Source organism: Triturus cristatus, chromosome 9, assembly GCF_964204655.1.
Source record: "Triturus cristatus chromosome 9, aTriCri1.1, whole genome shotgun sequence".
Taxonomy (NCBI): domain Eukaryota; kingdom Metazoa; phylum Chordata; class Amphibia; order Caudata; family Salamandridae; genus Triturus; species Triturus cristatus.
The window spans coordinates 1,198,110,201-1,198,131,894 of record NC_140592.1 but is presented as its reverse complement, the minus strand read 5'-3'; positions in this window follow the sequence as shown (position 1 = coordinate 1,198,131,894).

Genomic DNA, 21,694 nt, shown 5'->3' with positions numbered 1-21,694 from the left:
TACACATGCGTACGTCATAGTGCGCGCTCGGTGCGCGCACCAAGTACGCATAAGTACGTTTTTCGTATACGCATGCTTTCCTTATCCACTTACGCATGCGTACATCATAGTGCGCACTCGGTGCGTGCACTAAGTACGCATGCATACGTAGATTACGTATGTATGCGTACGTTGACCACGTACGCATGCGTACATCGTGTGTGCTCTGCACGGTCCGTTCACGCATGCGCGCGTACTACGCACGCTGAGTTCGTGCATGCACGCGTAGTACATTCGCGCATGCGCGCGTGCTTCTTACGCACGCAACGTACGTGCGTAATGCGTACGCGCATGCGCGCGTAGTACGTTCGCGCATGCGTGCGTGCTATGTATACGCGCTACGTATGCGCGTAATACATACGCACATGCGCGCGCGCTTTGTATGCGCGCTACGTACGCGCGTAATATGTTCGCGCATGCATACTTGCTCCGCCGTGCGCGCACCGAGCGCGCACCTCAAGTCATGTGATTAAAAAACAACACTTTTCATTGGGTCATACTAGTTTCAGTTTTAGATTCTTCCAACACCACCCACTCCCCTCATGGCAAGTCATGTGATCAAGAAACAACACTTTTCATTGGTTCAAAGTAGTTTCAGTTCCAGGTTCTTCCAACACCACACCCACTCCCCTCATTATTACTTCTGATTCACTTGGAGAAGGAGCTAATCTGTTTTTGGGATACAATGGCAGAGCAGCAGCCATCTTCTGAGACTGAACAGGATACTCTTGTGAGTCAGAGTCAGAGGAAGCTGAAAGACTCCTTCATATGGCAGATTTCACTTTTCCAGAAGGCCAAAAGAAGGTGAATGCACCAAAAGTCACCTGCATTCTTTGTCAACGGACCTTATCACGTGGAAATGCTAATAAGAAATACTCTTTTAGTATTCACACAATGTTAAGGCACGTTGAAAAAGTGCATCCAGCGACTTATGCTCGAGCTGTTAGTGAAAACCCACCATCAGCTCATCCGAGTACATCCGCAACAGCTCAGCCGAGCACACCATTGGCAGCTCAGCCGAGCACTTCTTTTGCGGTGGTGCCTTCTCCTACTTCTACACCTCTGGATATACGCCCTTCTTTTGCAAGGCTGTATACACGGTGCTTGGACTGTCATGCTGTAATTTCTATTGGTGAGACCAGTATTGATCTCATTGAGAGGAAATTAGAGCAGCACTCATGCACCAGGCTATAGTTTTTTTCATTTTTTCATTTTTCTCTTCCTCTGTCCCTACATTAACACAAGGGCTCTTTTTAGAGCCACCTAAAATCTAAACACAAAAACTTGTTTTTTAAATCTATTTGTCGATTTTTTTTTTAGGGTGCGCGCACGGTGCGCACACCCTATGATTTTTTAAAAAAAAATATTCGTTTTTTTCACCCTTTGTGATCCTTCAGGGACTCCCTGACAAACACTAGGGGGTCAGAAAGTTTCTACCATGCCCCCTTTCCATGTTCTCCACCTTTGTTTTAAATTTAAACACATTTTTAAATGTTTTTTTTAATTGCAAGTAAAATGGATTACATTTCCTAAATTTTCTTTCAAGATCTGAAAAAAAGAAAAAAAGAATTAATATTCAACAATACATTTTCTTTAGCAGTACATATTTTTTCATATTTCTCAAAGCAATTTTTAGCCCTTTTTTTGCTGTTTTCAGAATGTATTGAATTTCACTGAAAATAGTGATATCAATTGTTTTCATCATTTAACAGCGGGCAAAAAAAAAAACAATCTGAAAGATTGTTTAAAAAAAGCCCTGAATCTCTTCTCACTAAAACAGACCTTCATAGAAATGTCACAAATATATTAAAAATACCTTCTAAGAACGATAACTATTTGCAATAAATAACGTCTGTAAGTCTTGCAGCTTAAGCACGTACACCAAAATAATATCTGTCAAACAAGTCCACAATTGTTACCTTTACCTTTCCTTGAGGCCAAATGGTAATTTTAAAATCCTTTATAAGTGAAATATCCAATGTTAATCCTATAAAATTGAAATAATGGTTTCTTCAGATGCTGGAATTTGTATCTAAAATTTTGGTTTTAGAAAAATTAAGTAACAATTTGGTAAATCATAAGGCAAACGTTGCTTGAAAATCAATTGAGAATCATTACACAGTGTCCATCCTTTTTCACATTTAAGATAAACTGGGTAATGACCAGAAATTATAGAAGGTCCATCATGAAAAATAATTGCAACTGCAACAAAAGTTTTACCTGATATTGATAATTGATTTCCTACAAACTTCTTTAGTAAAGTTTCCATTTTAGTTCCATCTGCTCTACAACGTTGCATCATTAAAATTACATACTGTCCATATTTATGTAAAAATAACGTTGATAACATGTCTGATTTACATTGAGAACATTCCATGTTGTGATTTGCATCTTTAACTAATTTACTAAAAGTCACTGTTTTACTCTCTGGTAATGTTATATATATGAACCTTTCAGAATCAACATTACTGCTGCATGTGTTCATACAGTTTTCACCACAATGTTCCCATTTATATGAGACACCTAATATATTTTCTATTTCTACCCCTTCATCTTCCAGTACCATAAGCATATACATCAAGAATTCCTGTGCATCTTGCTGGACATCTTGTGTAAACTGTGTACATCCAGAACATTCATCTAAAAGATTTCTAACATCAGAAGCACTTTCTATTTTAGTTTTATCATTACTCAGCTTCTCATAAAGGAGACTCAGCAGAGAACAGAATCTTTTTCCATGATTTAGTATTATCTGCTCTTGCAAAATTTGAAGATAAAATACAACATTCAGCACTACATTTGCGTAGCAGTTGACACCAGAGCTATTTTCAAAATGACAACCAACAACCTCTTCAACACTGTCCTTTTTCTTTTTGCTTGCAGTCACATTACTCTCTTTTTGTTTTCTGTTCTCTACATCCTCATTACAGATATTCTCAAATCTCCTTTTCCTACAAACAACACATTTTTCAAACACAGGATACTGACCTAATTGAGGAGCATAGCTTCTTCTTAATCTATTATACTCCTTTACACAGTTTGCATCAGCACTAACTTTTGAGTCATCAAAGTCTATCATGAATAAACCAGATATTTTTTTCACGCGTGACAAAGCAACATATGCCATACCTTCTTTAAACACAGTAGATCCAATGTTTACAAATGCACTATCTACAGGTAATCCTTGGGATTTGGGAATAGTTACAGCATATGCTAGAGAAAATGGAAACTGCTTCCTACGTACATATAAGTCTTTCACAAGCAAGAAAAGAACTGAGCAATGACAAATGTCTTTAACCTCTTCAATCTGATCAAATTTTATTTTTAAAAATTCAATTCCAACTTTTTTCTGGTAATTAACAAAACCCACAACTTTACCCATAGCTCCTTTCACTAAACCTTTCTCTACTTCCAAATTACGTCTTAAAATTACTCAACAGTTCTTACATACATAAAGATTATTTTCTAAACCGGCTGTTTTGGAGATGTTTTTCTCTACAGAATCCAATTTACTTGTCAATTTGTTTGTCAATATAATAGTTATTCCTTCATGTTGTATTTTATCCACAGCTTCCAGTTTGACAATCTCTTCATTTTCCAATTTCAAAAGTTCTTGATTGAATATAGAGCATTCATGTAGTTTTGGCATTAAGCAGATTACAGTATTTTTTCCAGCAATGTTCTTGTATATTTTCTCTGGAACTATTTGTTCTGTTGGAAACACATTACATAGCAATCGACTCTGTAAAGCTTTTGCTGCCATGTTCTGTGAGTAGTCCAATTCTGATATCTTTGAGAATACTTGCATAATCCTCATCATTGGCTTGCCGCATATTGGTAATGAGTTCTTTATACTCAAAGTATGTCCAAATATTCACATTACCTATACTTCCTAATGACTTTTTCGTGTCTTCATGTGTAAGGGTTTGAAATACTGGTTGTCCTTTAACTGGAGTAAGCTGCAGAAGATCTCCAAAAACTATAACATGTTTTCCTCCAAATAGCACGTCATAGTTTGTCTTTAGAATTTGCTGCATTCTTAAATGCACAAAGGCAAGCATTGAGTTTGATACCATGCTTACCTCATCAATGATGAGAACTTTCATTTTTTTCAATACTCTTGCAACTTCAAAACATGCTTCTCCTGTTAACTTGTGGTATTGTATTTTGTTCTCGTGCTTTACTGGTAACATTAGCCAACGATGGAGGGTAATTCCTTTTATGTTATATGCTGCTAACCCAGTTGGAGCAGTAACAACACAAGACAAAGTTGAATCTGTTTTTTGCTGTAGGTAGCTTCTAATTACTTTAATCAAGAAACTTTTTCCAGTTCCGGCTTGTCCACTCACATACATTCTGATTGGTTGAAACGATGTGCATGAGCACTCTTTATTTTCATGTAGTAATCCGTGATCAATTTTTTTTCTGACTTCCTCATAAATTTGTTGTTGTTCATCATTCAGTTGTTGTTCCATATTTGGTAAGGTCATTAAATCTTCCTGAGCTTGATTCATAGCTGTTTCGACTTCAGTCATGGCTATTGCAGCTTCATTTTCTACGATTGGTTGTCCTAGAGGATCTTGACTGAACGTCCCAGAACTTTGACTGTCTTGAGAACTGTCTCTAGCTACTTCAGCTGCAATTGTTGCTTCTTGTTCAATTTCTTCATTTAACATTTGAACATAAGTTGAGAAAGTACTGCATTCTATGCTATCTTTGCAAGCATTAAAGGAATCTTCATAGCTCTGAAAATCTCCAAGTAGTTCGTCCTCTGAACGCCATGGTTTAAACAGCTGTAAACGTGCCAAGTAGTAAAATTCCTTTTTGTCAGTAGTGTCACAACTCAGCTTCCGGTGATTAATCAAACTTCCTTTTGTTTGTTTTACCAAACATCCTTCCTCACCAGTGACTTTATATTTTCCATTGTTGATGCCTTCTGTGGTATTCCGTTTTTAAATGTAGTTCTGCAGCACTTCATATAGACACATGTTCTCAAGATGATGACTTCTTTGTGGGTAATATGTGTCCAACATGTTTGTTCTTAAAATGTCTGTACTTTCAGGTTCGTACTCTGCTAAATATTCAATTTCTCGAACAGATTTCAGTACCCGATTTCTCATTCCTGAAAGGCCTAAACTTACCCAAATTATTCCTCTGGATTTGGAGTACAGACTTGCAGATGATAACCTATCTGAGCATTCGTAGGATCCAATTTCTCGATGCGATAACATCTTTAAACTGAAACTGTATAGCTTTTTACTGACAGTCTTCTCGTGAGAAATCTCTTCCCACATTTCTTTCAATTCTGTTTTCTCAGATTTAGTGATGTAAGATGTGACATACCGAGCAACAGCAATAGAATTGTCAGCTACATACTGTATATCCATGTTAGCATTCCACATGGATAAAATGACTGGGTTGTAGTCATTTATATATTTTGACTCATCTTTTCTTCTTAGGTTGTAGGTATTCTTAGGCGATTTTCTTGTAATAGTATGTCGCACAGCTGACATAAAACTGTTTACTCTTCCTTTTGAAAGAACAGGTCGTGGAAATCCAAATCGACATTTTGTGTAGAATTTATCTTTACTCTTGTACTTTCGTCGACAGTATTTTCCACACCGATGTCTTTGGAAACGTAAAACTTGCTCTTTTAAGTTTTTTTCTTCTGTGCTTTTAGGTATAGCACATGTTGCATATTCTTCAATGAAAGATAAAACTGCATCATCAGAATCTGTTCCAAATTTTGGGGCATCCTTGATTCACAACAGCATATGAATGTGAGGAGCACCTCTTGCCTGGTACTCTTTTCTCCAAAAGAAATCCACAACTTCTCCAAGAGGTGGATTTTTTTTATTGCAGATGAAGGACATCATAGCCTCAAATCTATGATTGAAATATCTGCAAACATTAACCGGATCCAATGAGCACAATTCTCCTGCTGTCTTGTATTGGATGTTTTCAATATTTGAATTTGCCTCTCATAGAAAATCCAGTAAATCATCCCAAGCGTACTCAGCACAGCTTAGGGTAAGGAACCATGTAGGAGTTCCCAAATTCCGTAACATACATTTCAATTCTCCATGGCGTCGGTACCAATATTCATTAGTTCCACGCTGACAAACCATCAAATTAATCAATTGAGATTCCAAATGATCATCTCGCTGTTGCACTTTGTTCATAAATTCCTTTGCAGACACATTATGTAGATGTACTCCAGTTTTTAAAATGTGATTTACTGCATAAGATAGTGCAGACAAGTCACTTTCAAATAAAAGATGGAACAAATATGGAATGCTTTGACGAAATCTTGGATCTTCTGCATATAACCTTGTAGTCCGATACTCAGAAGCAGGAATCTGTACTGGACGTTCATCATATCGTCCACCTTTTCCTGTAGGAAACAGCTGGGGAAAACAACGAGCTTCCTAGCTCTCCTCCCATACACTCACGGGACTTCCTTGTGCTTTTTTCATCTGAAACAGATCAATAGTGTTTCCCATAACTTCTTTAGAATGAAGAGGATGTATGCTGAAATGTTCATAAATTTCTTCTTCTTTTGACTTATCCACTTTTTCAATTTGTCCAGCTGGTATTCCTGAGTCTGGTAGTAAAACTTCTTCATCTTCATCCATATAAATTGTTTCATACCATTTATTATTTCTTTTCAAATATAAATTTGCTCTTTGTACTTTTCGTACATCTACCAGCTCCTGCCATATTTTCTTATTTTTTGTTGGTACTCCATTAACCAGAATAACTAATGGTTCAGTTTCCAATCTATCTGCATCAATTGTTTCCATATTTCTTTTCAAATCCAATGGCAAATAGACAACTCTTCCTTTTAAACCTCTTTGTAAATCCGAAGGAGGTAATTTACCTGTTTTTGGCTCCATATGCACTATGGTCTGAAACGGATGGACACATTGAATGAGTATAGACTCATACGTATTTAAATCAGAAAGTTCTGCAGGAATATCACCCAATTCTAAATTATTATGTACAGCTCTGGCTGGCATTCTATTTTCTTCTAACTTGTTATAACAGTATTTACAAATACGCTGATCTTCACCCAAATCAAAACTATTTTCAAGAAATATATATGTTGCAAAATCCTTCCACTTATAATTATCTTCATTTTCACTTTTTTTATACAGATCAACATTTCTTGTTTGAATTTTATAATGGCTTCTCTGGCAACAAATACAACTAATATTTGGTCTTTCATTAGAGATGATAGCAAATTTTGTCATTTCATCTTCAAAATTTTTACTAACAGTGAGTTCTACATTCTCTTCCACATTTTCCTCAATAACTGTGTCATTTCCTGCACTTTCTTGCTCTGGACCAAAGTAACAAAACTGAATATCATCAGTAACCTTCACTACATCTGATACAGATCCACGGAACAGAGCACTATTCAACTCATTTAACTTTAGTGCTGGAATTTTAGCAAAATACAATGTTCTCACAAACTTTCTCATTGAACAGCCAGCATCCTAAAATGGTGAAAACACTTTGGCAAACTTTCCTAGATAGACAAGCAAGAGAATGTCCTTGTAAACCAGTATTCTCTCTCACTCTGCATGGGTCTAGTCTTTGAAGCACCTTAATCTTCTGTTTAACACTTTTTTTACTATATTCTCTTAGGAAGTCACGTAATTTATCAATTGATTCCTGTCGCACAGTGCAAATACTACTACAATTCCAAGTGTACACTGGGGCTTTAGGATGTCTCCCCATAACCTCATCAGCTAACACTTCTTCCTCATTTCTTGGAACCATTTTCTCCTTTTCCATCACACAACCATCTTTAACTTCATAAGCTCGACCATTGGTGTCAACTGCATGCAACAAACTATTACTTTGAAAATAACTCTCTTCATTAAAAAATGGCTCAGTACTTGAACTATGCTTCCATTCTCCTAAGAACACTTTACAAAAGTTATTTTTTTTTCACTACTCTTTTACTTTTGCTTTGTGACTTCATTGCTTTGACTAATTTTTCTAATCTACGCATCCTGTTCAAAATTAAAATGAATAGTTTTCGTTTTATTTCCAAAGCCTTAGCAACAATTGTTTCAATATATTTCTTTTTTTATAAAATTTGGTTTTCTTCTTATATTTTTTCACATCCTTTAGCAAATTTAACATCACTCTTCTCTGAAACATTTTTCTACGAATGTTTTTAAAATCTATTTTTCGTGTTAAGTCACTCTTTCTTACTTCTGATTCAACATTGGCTTTTCGTATTTTCTGTCTGTTGTTGTTTTGTACTTGAAACACTATTTGCATTTTTTCTTTGTTTGAAGATATTTTTTTAAAAATCCTTAGTCTGCTTACCAGAAGACTTTTTCGTTTTTCCAACATGATGTTCTTCAACTATTTTTTTTGGTCCAGTTTTCATCAAATATAGATGTTGTTGCTGTTCGTTTCTCTTTCTTGACTTTATAGGCATCTTTAATTTATTTCACTGTTGTTCAGCAATACCTGAAAGAAACTTAAAAAAAAAATACCTTTATGTAAATTTAATACATTACAATTTTTTTTGGAGCTTTTCAAATCCTATCATATGACCTGTCCCTTTCCTACAACTGCAAGTCTGACAGAACAAGAGCAACACGTATTAAATCTCTAACATCAATTCCTGTGTGCACACAGACTCATGGTGTGATTCTAGGCAAAAATCAATTTTGGTTTGGCAATTTCAAAGCACATTTATTACTGTGGAAGAGTAAGTGATAATTACTATGGCAGCCTGAAACATTTTCCTTATATTTTAGAGAGGCAGAAAAGAGTACATGTCCTAACAACTACTTGAGGCCATCAGCATGTGTTACAGGGTGAGTGATTAGAGTAGAGCAAAGGAAATGAGCCTTGGTGACGTTGAATGTGTTAGCATTACACACTGCTATCTGAAATACCACAAAGAGCTGAATAGTAAGCATGAGAGTGCAGGAGAAGCACCTGTCTGTGTGCTAAGAGCGTGCTTCTGGAGACCGTGTATTGTCAGGTGCAACACAGATCTGCATGTCCGCTTGCACAACTGCATGAAGACTTCAGACATGTATGTAAGACTACATGTGTTGTAAAGGTTAATTGGACTTTTGAACATGTAAAAACTACCTCAGCCATTGCAGGAGTGGAAGGAAAATGTACCATGCTAATTTTAAATGTGTTAGCATTGGCCTCTCATTTGTGAGAAAGTGATTTCTGGTAAATGCTAACCATCACAGTTCTTGAAAACAAGCTGCCCCTTTCCTGCGAGTGCAAGTCTAACAGAGCAAGAGCAACACAAATTAAATCTCTGACAAGAATTCCTGTGTGCACACAGACTCATGGTGTGATTCTAGGCACAAATCAGTATCCCTGGGTGATACCAGTACACCTTAACTTATGGTGAAGACATACTCCATAATATCTGACATGTTCAAGGCAGTTAAATATCTTCCTTAACATAAAATGTAAAATACAACTTTAAAAGTGGAAGGAAATTTTACCATGCTATTTTCAAATGTGTTTGCATTTGCCTCTCATTTGTGAGCAAGTGATTTCTGCTGAATGCTAACCATCACAGTTCTTGAAAACAAGCTGCCCCTTTCCTGCGAGTGCAAGGCTAACAGAGCAAGAGCAACATGAATTAAATCTCTGAGAAGAATTCCTGTGTGCAGACAGACTCATGGTGTGATTCTAGGCACAAAACAGTATTTCTGGGTGATACCAGTACACCTTAACTTATGGTGAAGACATACTCCATAATATCTTTCAAGTTCAAGGCACTTAAATATCTTCCTTAACATAAAATGTAAAACACAACTTCAAAAGTGGAAGGAAATTTTACCATGCTATTTTCAAATGTGTTTGCATTTGCCTCTCATTTGTGAGAAAGTGATTTCTGCTGAATGCTAACCATCTCAGTTCTTGAAAACAAGCTGCCCCTTTCCTGCGAGTGTAAGGCTAACAGAGCAAGAACAACACAAATTAAATCTCTGAGAAGAATTCCTGTGTGCAGACAGACTCATGGTGTGATTCTAGGCACAAAAAAGTATTTCTGGGTGATACCAGTACACCTTAACTTATGGTGAAGACATACTCCATATTATCTTTCAAGTTCAAGGCACTTAAATATCTTCCTTAACATAAAATGTAAAACACAACTTTAAAAGAGGAAGGAAATTTGACCATGCTATTTTCAAATGTGTTTGCATTTGCCTCTCATTTGTGTGAAAGTGATTTCTGCTGAATGCCAACCATCTCATTTCTTGAAAACAAGCTGCCCCTTTCCTGCGAGTGCAAGGCTAACAGAGCAAGAGCAACACAAATTAAATCTCTGAGAAGAATTCCTGTGTGCAGACAGACTCATGGTGTGATTCTAGGCACAAAACAGTATTTCTGGGTGATACCAGTACACCTTAACTTATGGTGAAGACATACTCCATAATATCTTTCAAGTTCAAGGCACTTAAATATCTTCCTTAACATAAAATGTAAAACACAACTTTAAAAGTGGAAGGAAAATGTACCATGCTAATTTCAAATGTGTTAGCATTTGCCTCTCATTTGTGAGAAAGTGATTTCTGCTGAATGCTAACCATTACAGTTCTTGAAAACAAGCTGCCCCTTTCCTGCGAGTGCAAGGCTAACAGAGCAAGAGCAACACAAATTAAATCTCTGAGAAGAATTCCTGTGTGCAGACAGACTCATGGTTTGATTCTAGGCACAAAACAGTATTTCTGGGTGATACCAGTACACCTTAACTTATGGTGAAGACATACTCCATAATATCTTTCAAGTTCAAGGCACTTAAATATCTTCCTTAACATAAAATGTAAAACACAACTTTAAAAGAGGAAGGAAATTTGACCATGCTATTTTCAAATGTGTTTGCATTTGCCTCTCATTTGTGAGAAAGTGATTTCTGCTGAATGCTAACCATCTCAGTTCGTGAAAACAAGCTGCCCCTTTCCTGTGAGTGCAAGGCTAACAGAGCAAGAGCAACACAAATTAAATCTCTGAGAAGAATTCCTGTGTGCAGACAGACTCATGGTGTGATTCTAGGCACAAAACAGTATTTCTGGGTGATACCAGTACACCTTAACTTATGGTGAAGACATACTCCATAATATCTTTCAAGTTCAAGGCACTTAAATATCTTCCTTAACATAAAATGTAAAACACAACTTTAAAAGTGGAAGGAAAATGTACCATGCTAATTTCAAATGTGTTAGCATTTGCCTCTCATTTGTGAGAAAGTGATTTCTGCTGAATGCTAACCATTACAGTTCTTGAAAACAAGCTGCCCCTTTCCTGCGAGTGCAAGGCTAACAGAGCAAGAGCAACACGAATTAAATCTCTGAGAAGAATTCCTGTGTGCAGACAGACTCATGGTTTGATTCTAGGCACAAAACAGTATTTCTGGGTGATACCAGTACACCTTAACTTATGGTGAAGACATACTCCATAATATCTTTCAAGTTCAAGGCACTTAAATATCTTCCTTAACATAAAATGTAAAACACAACTTTAAAAGTGGAAGGAAAATGTATCATGCTAATTTCAAATGTGTTAGCATTTGCCTCTCATTTGTGAGAAAGTAATTTCTGCTGAATGCTAACCATCACAGTTCTTGAAAACAAGCTGCCCCTTTCCTGCGAATGCAAGGCTAACAGAGCAAGAGCAACAGAAATTAAATCTCTGAGAAGAATTCCTGTGTGCAGACAGACTCATGGTGTGATTCTAGGCACAAAACAGTATTTCTGGGTGATACCAGTACACCTTAACTTATGGTGAAGACATACTCCATAATATCTTTCAAGTTCAAGGCACTTAAATATCTTCCTTAACATAAAATGTAAAACACAACTTTAAAAGTGGAAGGAAATTTTACCATGCTATTTTCAAATGTGTTTGCATTTGCCTCTCATTTGTGAGAAAGTAATTTCTGCTGAATGCTAACCATCACAGTTCTTGAAAACAAGCTGCCCCTTTCCTGCGAGTGCAAGGCTAACAGAGCAAGAGCAACACGAATTAAATCTCTGAGAAAAATTCCTGTGTGCAGACAGACTCATGGTGTGATTCTAGACACAAACCATTATTTCTGGGTGATACCAGTACACCTTAACTTATGGTGAAGACATACTCCATAATATCACATTTCTATTATTTATATCCAACTACACCACATACATCCCCTCTCAAATTCATAACTCATCTTTTAAAGTAGTTAGTTGAGAAAGAAATGTGCCACTCACACAGCAGATTATCAGAGCCAGAATCTCTGAACTGTACACCTCTCAGCAGAACCAGTAAATGGCAATGTTTCCCTCTCTTTTTTCACTCATATACATGTTAACTTCAAATCACAGTGTTTCCCACATTTTTTCAAATGGAATCACACATTTCTATTGGTTGCAAATTTCAACCCTTTTCCAAATGATCCCTTCCCCCAACATGACTTCTGCCTGCTACCATAGCAACAGCTTATGGAACACTGTTGTGAGCACACAATGTTTCAAATCCGAAGAGCAAGAGTGCTTGACTTTTCAAACCTAACAGCAAATCCAAACTAATGTTCTGTGTGAACACATTTTTCTGAACCAATACAAAACATGTTTTTAAAAATTTAAACATACAGCCTAGTTTTTAGTGTTGAATGGTCTGAAACAGCCAATCATTTCTTTTTATTTTTAAAAAAGTATGTAAGCCTCCATTTCACAACTATCTTTCTTTTCATATTGCCATTCTACTGAAAGACACCTTCTGAGTACATCCAGATCTCCTTGGAAGATGTTCACAGTGTGGATTATAGGTCACAGCTATATCTTCTGGTGTGAAAAGTTTGCAGAAAAAAGAGGTATTGTGAAAGATCTTGCTTTGCCAAATGCAGACATTAAATGGATCGGTCAGAGAGGGTTAAAGTGGCACCAATTAATGCCTTTGGTGAAAACCTTTCTACATCTCCCACAGCCTAACCTTATTATTGTGCACTGTGGTGGAAATGACCTAGGCACTTTAACTGGGGTAGGTCTGGAAATGCTTATTAAGGACACCTTTCTGCAATTGATGTCACTTTTTCCTCAAACTGCCTTTGTATATTCTAATATATGCCAAAGGCAAAAGTGGAACTGGTCCAACCAACATTGTCCACAGATTGAGAAAGCAAGAAAGCACGTCAATAAGTCTGTTTCTGCTTTCCTCAGAGACTATGGTATGGGTTCTATATACCACAACAACTTGCGTTACAACATGCAAGACATTTATAGAGGAGACGGTGTACATTTCAATGATGAAGGGAACAGAGTATAAAAACACTCTATAAGCACAACGGCTCTTTTTAGAGCCACCTAATATCTAAACACTTAATCTTTTTAAAATCGTTTTTTTTAAAAATATTTTACCGTGCGCGCACGGTACGCGCACCTCGTGAATTTAAAAAAAAATTAAAATCTTATTTTTGGCCCTTTGGGGTCCCACTGTGACCCCCTGACAAACGCTAGGGGGTCTGAAACTCCCTACCCTGCCCCCTTTTCACGTTCTCCTCCTTTCCTTTCCAGTGTGACAGACAAAATGGCAGCCGACACTTCCTGATTTCGACCGATTCGAATGGTTACAGACATATAACAACCAATCAGAATTTCGCTCGCGCACGTTAGGGTGCGCGCACCGTACGCTTACGGTGCGCGCACGGTGCGTGCACGGTGCGCGCTTATAGATATTTATATGCTTTTAAATGCTATTTTCTCAGGAACTACTGAACAGATTGACACCAAACCTGCAAAAGGCACTTCCCTGTCCTGAGGACTACTTCTCTGCCAAATTTCTAATAATTCTGTTCAGCCGTTCGGGCTGTACCTTCGACTAAAGGTCCTATGAAAAAATGCATGGAGAAAACGCGTTTGGGACCCCCCTTTTTTCTCAGCCCCCGCTTGACGAATCACCCCGAGACTTTCAGGGTAGGAGCTGAGCGGAGCGCCCCATTAGTTTTGAAAATTTCGCGAGGATTCGTCAACCGGCGCAAAAGTTATTCAAAATAGAATTTTGAGATTTCCTATGGAAACACGGTCCTAACTATAACTATCTACTGGCGACCGCCAGTAGATAATATATGCCTACTGGTGGTGGTTTCCAGTATGTAGTTATAGTTAGGATGCGGTTTCCATGGAAAGAGCGATTTTCGATTTGCTAAAAACTTTTGGCCGTTTGACGAATCTTTGTGAAATTTTCAAAACTATCAGGGCAGTCATGTCGGCTGCTGTCTTGAAAACTTCAGGGTGATCCGTCAAGCAGGGGTCGAGAAAATGGGGGGGCCCAAAATGCTTATTCCCCATCCTAATATCCATCGGAAACATTAGACACGGCTACAGCCCAAACTGCTGAACGGAATTACACCCAATTTGGCAGAAAGTTAGGTCTTGGTTCAGAAAGCAATATTTTTGTTAAATGGTGTAAATCGGTTCAGTAGTTTCTAGGAAATGTAAAGATTCATATTCAATCACTTACCTATAGTCACTCAAATACCCCATTACTCACTTATGCTGTCTTTCACGTACCGAGTTATTCACCCATATGCCACTGACAAATCCCCTCACCCACACAGCCATACATTCACTCACTCTTCCATACAGACAGTCACACGCCCCTCACCCCACAATACAGGTAACTCAGATAACCAATCAATCACCCTTACAGCCACTCACATACCCACTCACACACCCATTCAGCCACTTAGACATTACCTGCCAGACTGATACAAACATTCACACAACCAGTCACTCACCCATATATTCACTGAGACACATAATCACTCACTTATACAGTCAGTCACACACCCACTGAAATATCCATACAGGCACTCATACACCCACTTATTCACCAATACACCTTGGTATGTATATTGAGCACTCAAACATTTTATAAACACTCACAGTCACTGGATGATATCATCAGTGATGTCATCAGTGATGTCCTTTAAGATGCCATCAGTGATGTCACTGACCATGTCATGAGTGATGTCATGTAAGCTCATAAGCAGTGCATTGCGGAGGCGCAAGTTATAGTTAGCTCAGCTAACTATTACTGCTGAATTTCAGTGGTTTTGTATGAGTGAAATATGACCTAACTATTACATCCCTATAACCTTTGGTTTTTTCAGTGAATTTCTAAGATTTTCTAATTGGTAATTCTTAACTATAACATCCCTGTAACATTGTTTTTTTCAGTGAAAAAAAAAAATATATATATATATAGGTCATGTGATCAAGGCCGCTTGGACGGCCGAAATGCGTCAAGACAAACTGCTGAAATAAAGAGCATTGCAACTTTGATGGTCTGCACTCGTCATTTCTGCACAAAGTAGAAGGATAGTGTCACGAGTTGGAAGTGATATATATATATTACCTACTGGCGGTCCCCAGTAGGTAGTTATAGTTAGGACCGCGTTTCTATGCAAAAAGCGTTTTTTCTTTTTCCAATATCTTTGGTGCCTTTTGACGAATCTTCGCGAAATTTTCAAAACTGGTGGGGTGCTCCGGTCAGCTCCTTTCTTAATAGTTTCGGGGTGATTCGTCAAGCAGGGGCCGAGAAAACAGAGGGTTCCCAAAATGCATTTTCTCCATGTTAATTTCCATAGGAAACTTTAGACAAAGCTACAACCCGAACTGCTGAACAGATTTACACTAAATTTGGCAAAAAGGTAGCGCTTGGTTCAGAAAGTGACCTTTTTTTTCAAATTGTGTAAATCCGTTCAGTAGTTCCTGAGAATTTTTTAAAAAAAAACTTTCGATATCTGGGTGGAGCCTAACCACACGAGCAGAGGTTGCCTCTGATTGGCTGCCAACACTTCAAACCAAGAAGTGTTGGCAGCCATCTTGTGCCTCGGACGGAGGGAGAAAGAAAAATGTAGGAGAAAGATAAAAAAACAAGAAAAGAGGGCAGGGTCAAAAAAGACCCTGACCGCCCCAGGCCCCAAAAAAAGCATTTTATTTAAAAAAAATCGGGCTGGGTCGCGCCGGGTCCGCGAATCCGTCTAAAAATTTTAAAAAACGTATCACGGTCTCCCGTGCTTCTTTGTCAAAGCCCCCGGCTGGGCCAAGTCCTGAGGGCACTTTATTTATGTAGGGGGGCCCGCTGGGGCCCCCGCAGCCAGGGACTACCACCTCCCCAGGGCTTAATTGAATTTAGAGCAGGGGGCCTCACGGGCCCCCCAAGCCCCAGGGACTGCCACCTCCCCGGGGCTGTCATCATTAATTAGTGTGGGGCTTTTAATAGTTGGGAGGGGGCTGTGAGGCCCTCCTCTAGGAGCCCTTGATGGCCCTGGGGACCACTACCCCCCAGGGCCAGCTCCTGCAGTGTCCAAGGTGCCCACCCCTGGGACACGGCTGTTTGCAATGGCAGGGCGGGAGCACTGCTCCCGCCATGCCATAGCAAACGCTGCTTTGCTTCATTAAAGCAAGATCAGGGAAACCTGCTCTCGCTTCAATCAAGCAAAGCCGAATTGCTTTTGGGCAAGGGAAGCTACATGTCAGCAGCTCCCCTTCCGCAGGAGGCGGGGAACTGGCGGGACCGTTGGGGAATTGGGGCTTCCCCCACGGTTCCCAATGGAGAGGCCAGACCCCGCGGGACGGAGTCCTCGGGGCCAGAAGTGGCCCAGGAGGGGGGTCACACGGCCCCCCTCCCCAATAATAAAAAAAATAATTTAAAAAAGGAAAGGTCGGCCCCGGGGGAAGGGGTCAACGGGGCCATAATTGGCCTTAGGAGGGGGGCCACGCAGCCCCCCTCCAAATATAAATTAAAAAAAATACAATTCTGGTTATGCCCGAGAGATGGGGTCCCCGGGGCCGAAATTGGCCTCAGGAGGGGGAGGGGGGGCACGCGGCCCCCTTCCCGATTATTTATTTTTTATTTTTTAGAAAAAGGGGTCAGGCCCTGGGGGATGGGGTCCCCAGGGCCCCAAAAAAGTAAAAAAAAAGGGGGGCCACACAGCCCCCTTTGTACAAAAAAAAAAGCCAGTATCTCGCCAGAAGCCATGCCCCCTTTCTCCACCAGTCTGCAAACGCGCCCCCTGGCGCGTTGTTATTTGGGGAAATAATTCCTCTTGAATACTGAGGGTCCCTGGGGGCCAACTAGCCCATCAGGTATCTCCAATATTCGCCACAGAGCTGCGTTGTAGAGAGGTGGTCCGAGGCCACGCCCCTTTTTACACCTCTTTGCAATGCAGCTCTGTGGTGCTTACTGGAGGTACCTGGTGGGCTAGTTGGCCCCCAGGGACCCTCAGGATTCACGTGAACCTAATGCCCAACTTTAAACGTGCCAAGGGGCACGTTTGCACAGTGGTGCAGGGAGGGGGCTGGGCCTGATATGAAAAGTGTGCAGATACGCCCCCTGTGGCATTGTAAATTGGGGGATTAAGTCCCCATCAATCCTGAGGGTCCCTGGGGGCGAACTAGCCCACCAGGTACCTCTAGTATGCGCCACAGAGCTGTGTTACAGAAAGGTGGTCCGAGGCCATGCCCCTTTTTACACCACTCTGCAAACACGCCTCTTGGCGCACTGGTGGTGGGGCAATGAGGTCCTCTTGTGTCCTGGGGACCTCAGGACACGTGTGGACTTCATCCCCCAAGCAGCAGTGCGTCAAGAGGCGCTTTTGCAGAGTGGTGTAAAAAGGGGGCATGGCCTCGGACCACCTCTCTGCAATCCCGCTCTGTGGTGCATATTGGAGGTACCTGCTGGGCTAGTTGGCCCCCAGGAACCCTAAGTATTTAAGGGGAATTAGTTCCCCAACTAACAATGTGCCAAGGGTGCGTTTGCAGAGTGGTGGAGAGAGGGGACGTGGCCTTTGTCTACCTCTCAGCAATCCCACTGCGTGGAGCTTATTGGAGGTACGAGGTTGGCTAGTTGGCCCCTAGAGGACCCCCAGCAGTGAGGGGGACTTCAATCCACATCCAAGAGCATGCCAGGGAGCGCATTTGTAGAGTGGTGGGCAAAGGGGGCGTGGCCTGCTCCTCGAACTTAGCAATGCTGCTGTGTGGGACTTACTGGAGGTAATAGGAGGGGTAGTTGGCCCCCAAGGATGTCCTTGGGGGCCAACTACCCCTCTTGTTACCTACAGTAAGTCCCGCAGAGTGGAATTGCTAAGGCGTCTTCAGAGGCCATGTCCCCCTTTCTCCACCATTCTGCAAACGTGCCTCTTGGCGGACTATGGGATGGGGATGAAGTCCAATTTACTCCTGAGGGACTTTGGGGGCCAAGAAGCCCTACTGGTACCTCCTGTAACCCCTATGCACCAGAATTCCTGAGCGCTGGTCGGAGGCCCAGCACACTTTCTCCACCACTCTGCAAACGCGACTACTAGTTAAAGAAGTGTTTGCAATGTAATAGGTTTCGCATTTGCGATAATTAGCGCTATTGGCGTTGTAAATGGAAAAGTTTTTTACTAATGTTTTTTGGAGTGGAGTGGATGTATGTTGTGGGTAGTGGAATTATGTTATATGTTGTGCAGTGAAATTATGTGGATAGAAAGTATGTGGTATTTAGTGTATAGGAATTATGTAGACTGGGATTATGTTTTATGGAGAGTAATTATGTGGTATGGTAGTCTGTGTTATGGAGTGGTAACCTCAGGTTTAGTCTTCCTCGTTTCCATAGAAGCTCAACTATGAACTCAGGGAGACAAAAAAAGATGGAATCACTGAGGAGCACTTGTGGACCTAGTCAGAGGTATGAGTAGGGCCACTGGAATTATGCGACTGTTTGGCTGCACAGACTTTCGCACAATTATACATTTTCTGCATTAGCCACATAATTCATCATCTGCACCCTAATCTGCAGATTTGAACCAAAAAAGCCTTGTTTCTAGGTGAAACGGGTCAAACGTTACCAAAAATGCAGTGACAAGTGTTACAGCGTGGTGGAAGGCCCTTTGCAAACGTAGAATGGTCAAGTGTTACTTACTGCTAAATATGGGTGTTAAATTGCTACTAATGGTGTGCAAGCCACTCTTGCTATCCTCTGCGCCTCTCTTGCCTCTTTCTGCATTTCTATTGCTTCTTTCTGCACATTTCTTTCTTTTTCTGCACTTCTCTTGACCTCATTCTGCAAATCTCATGTACTTTCTGCACCTCTCTTCCCTCTTTCTGCACGTCTGTTGCCTCTTTCTACACCTCATTTGCTTCTTTCTGTACCTCTGTTGTCACTTTCTGAACTCGTCTTCCCTCTTTCTGTACCTTTCCTACCTGTTTTTGCATCTCACTTGCTTCTTTCTGCACTTTTCTAGCTTTTTTCTTCACCTCTGTTGCCTATTTCAGCAATTCTCATGCCTCTTTGTGCACTTCTCTTGCCTGTTCCTGCACTTCTCCTGCCTCTCTCTGCACCCCTGTTGCTTCATTCTGCACTTTCCATGCTTCTTTCTGCACTTGTCTTGCTTCTTTCTGCACCCCTTTTGTCTCTTTATGTACCTCTTTTGCCTCTTTCTGCACTTTTCTTGGCTTTCTCTGTACTTCCTGTCCTTCTTTCTGCACCCCTCCTGCCTTTTTCTGTTCCTCTCTTGCCTCTTTCTGCACCCATCCTACCTTTTCCTGCACCTCTTTTGCCTCTTTCTGCACTTTTCTTGCCTTTTTCTGCACCTCTCTTCCCTCTTTCTGCATGTCTGTTGCCTCTTTCTGCATCTCATGTGCTTCTTTCGGCACCCTTGTTTTCTCTTTCTGCACTTGTCTTCCCTCTTTCTGTACCTTTCCTGCCTGTTTTTGCATCTCACTTGCCTCTTTCTGCACTTTTCTTGCTTCTTTCTACAACTCTGTTGCTTCTTTCAGCAATTCTCTTGCCTGTTTCTGCACCTCTCTTGCCTCTATTTGCACCTCTGTTGGCTCTTTCTGCGCCTCACTTGCTCCTTTCTACACTTTTCTTGCCCCTTTCTGCACCCCTTCATTCTGCACTTTCCATGCTTCTTTCTGCACCTTTCTTGCTTCTTTCTGCACCCCTGTTGTCTCTTTATGTACCTCATTTACCTCTTTCTGCAGTTTTCTTGTGTTTTCTGCAGTTCTCTTCCCTCTTTCTGCACGTCTGTTGCCTCTTTCTGCATCTCATTTGCTTCTTTCTGCACCCCTGTTGTCTTTTTCTGCACTCATCTTCTCTCTTTCTGTACCTTTCCTGTCTGTTTTTGCATCTCACTTGCCTCTTTCTGCACTTTTCTTGCTTCTTTCTACACTTCTGTTGCTTCTTTCTACACTTCTGTTGCTTCTTTCAGCAATTCTCTTGCCTCTTTCTGCACCCCTGTTACTTCACTCTGCACTTTCCATGCTTCTTTCTGCACCTGTCTTTCTTCTTTCTGCACCCCTCTTGTCTCTTTATGTACCTCTTTTGCCTCTTTCTGCACTTTTCTTGCCTTTTTCTGCACTTCCTTGCCCTCTTTCTGCACGTCTGTTGCCTCTTTTTGCACCTCATATGCTTCTTTCTTCACCCCTGTTGTCTCTTTCTGCATCGTCTTTGCTCTTTCTGTACCTTTCCTGCCTGTTTTTGCATCTCACTTGCCTCTTTCTGCACTTTTCTTGCTTCTTTCTACACCTCTGTTGCTTCTTTCAGCAATTCTCTTGCCTCTTTGTGCACTTCCCTTGCCTGTTTCTGCACTTCTCTTGCCTCTTCCTGCACCCCTGTTGCTTCATTCTGCACTTTCCATGCTTCTTTCTGCACCTGTCTTGCTTCTTTCTGCACCCCTGTTGTCTCTTTATGTACCTCTGTTGCCTCTTTCTGCACTTTTCTTGGCTTTCTCTGTACTTCCTGTCCTTCTTCCTGCACCCCTCCTGCCTTTTTCTGTTCCTCTCTTGCCTCTTTCTGCACCCATCCTACCTTTTCCTGCACCCCTCTTGCCTCTCTCTCCACCCCACTTCCCTCTTCCTGCACCTCTGTTGGTTCTTTGCACACTTCTCTTGCTTCTATCTGCACCTCTCTTGCCTCTTTTGGCACCTGTGTTGCTCCTTTCTGCACTCCTCTTGCCTCATTCTGCACCTCTTAGTTAGAGGTAGTTTTAATCCCCCTGCCCTATTATGTACTAGGGCCATACTGGGGAGGTCATGCCAATCACAGGGGCACCCCAACCCATAGTGTACCCTAGTGTATGTAGGTGGTTTCACTGTATTCTAAATGTCTTTCAGCATAGCCCTGGCTCTGGACCTGGTTAGTCAAAGTCAGTTACCACCAGTACCCGTCAGCAAAAAGTTGGGGGCTCAGGATGACTTTGCAACAAGGCCTCTTTCTGCTCCTCTGTTGGTTCTTTGTGTACATCTCTTGCTTCTTTCTGTACATTTCTTCGTCTTTCTGGACTTCTGTTGCCTCTTTCTGCCGCCTTTCTTCCTCTTTCTGCACATGTCCTACCTTTGTAGGCATAGTTAGAAATTAGCATTTAAAAAACCTTTGAAATTCACTGAAAAAACCACAGGTTTCAGGGACGTTATAGTTAGAAATTAGCATTTAAAAAACCTTTGAAATTCACTGAAAAAACCATAGGTTTCAGGGACGTTATAGTTAGTTGGACATTTCACTCATACAAAACCAGAGAAATTCGTCCGTTATAGTTAGTTCAGCTAACTATAACCCCTGCCCACATGTCACTGGCCATGTCATGAATGATGATATATGTGACGTCTTGAGTAGTGCATTGCGGGTG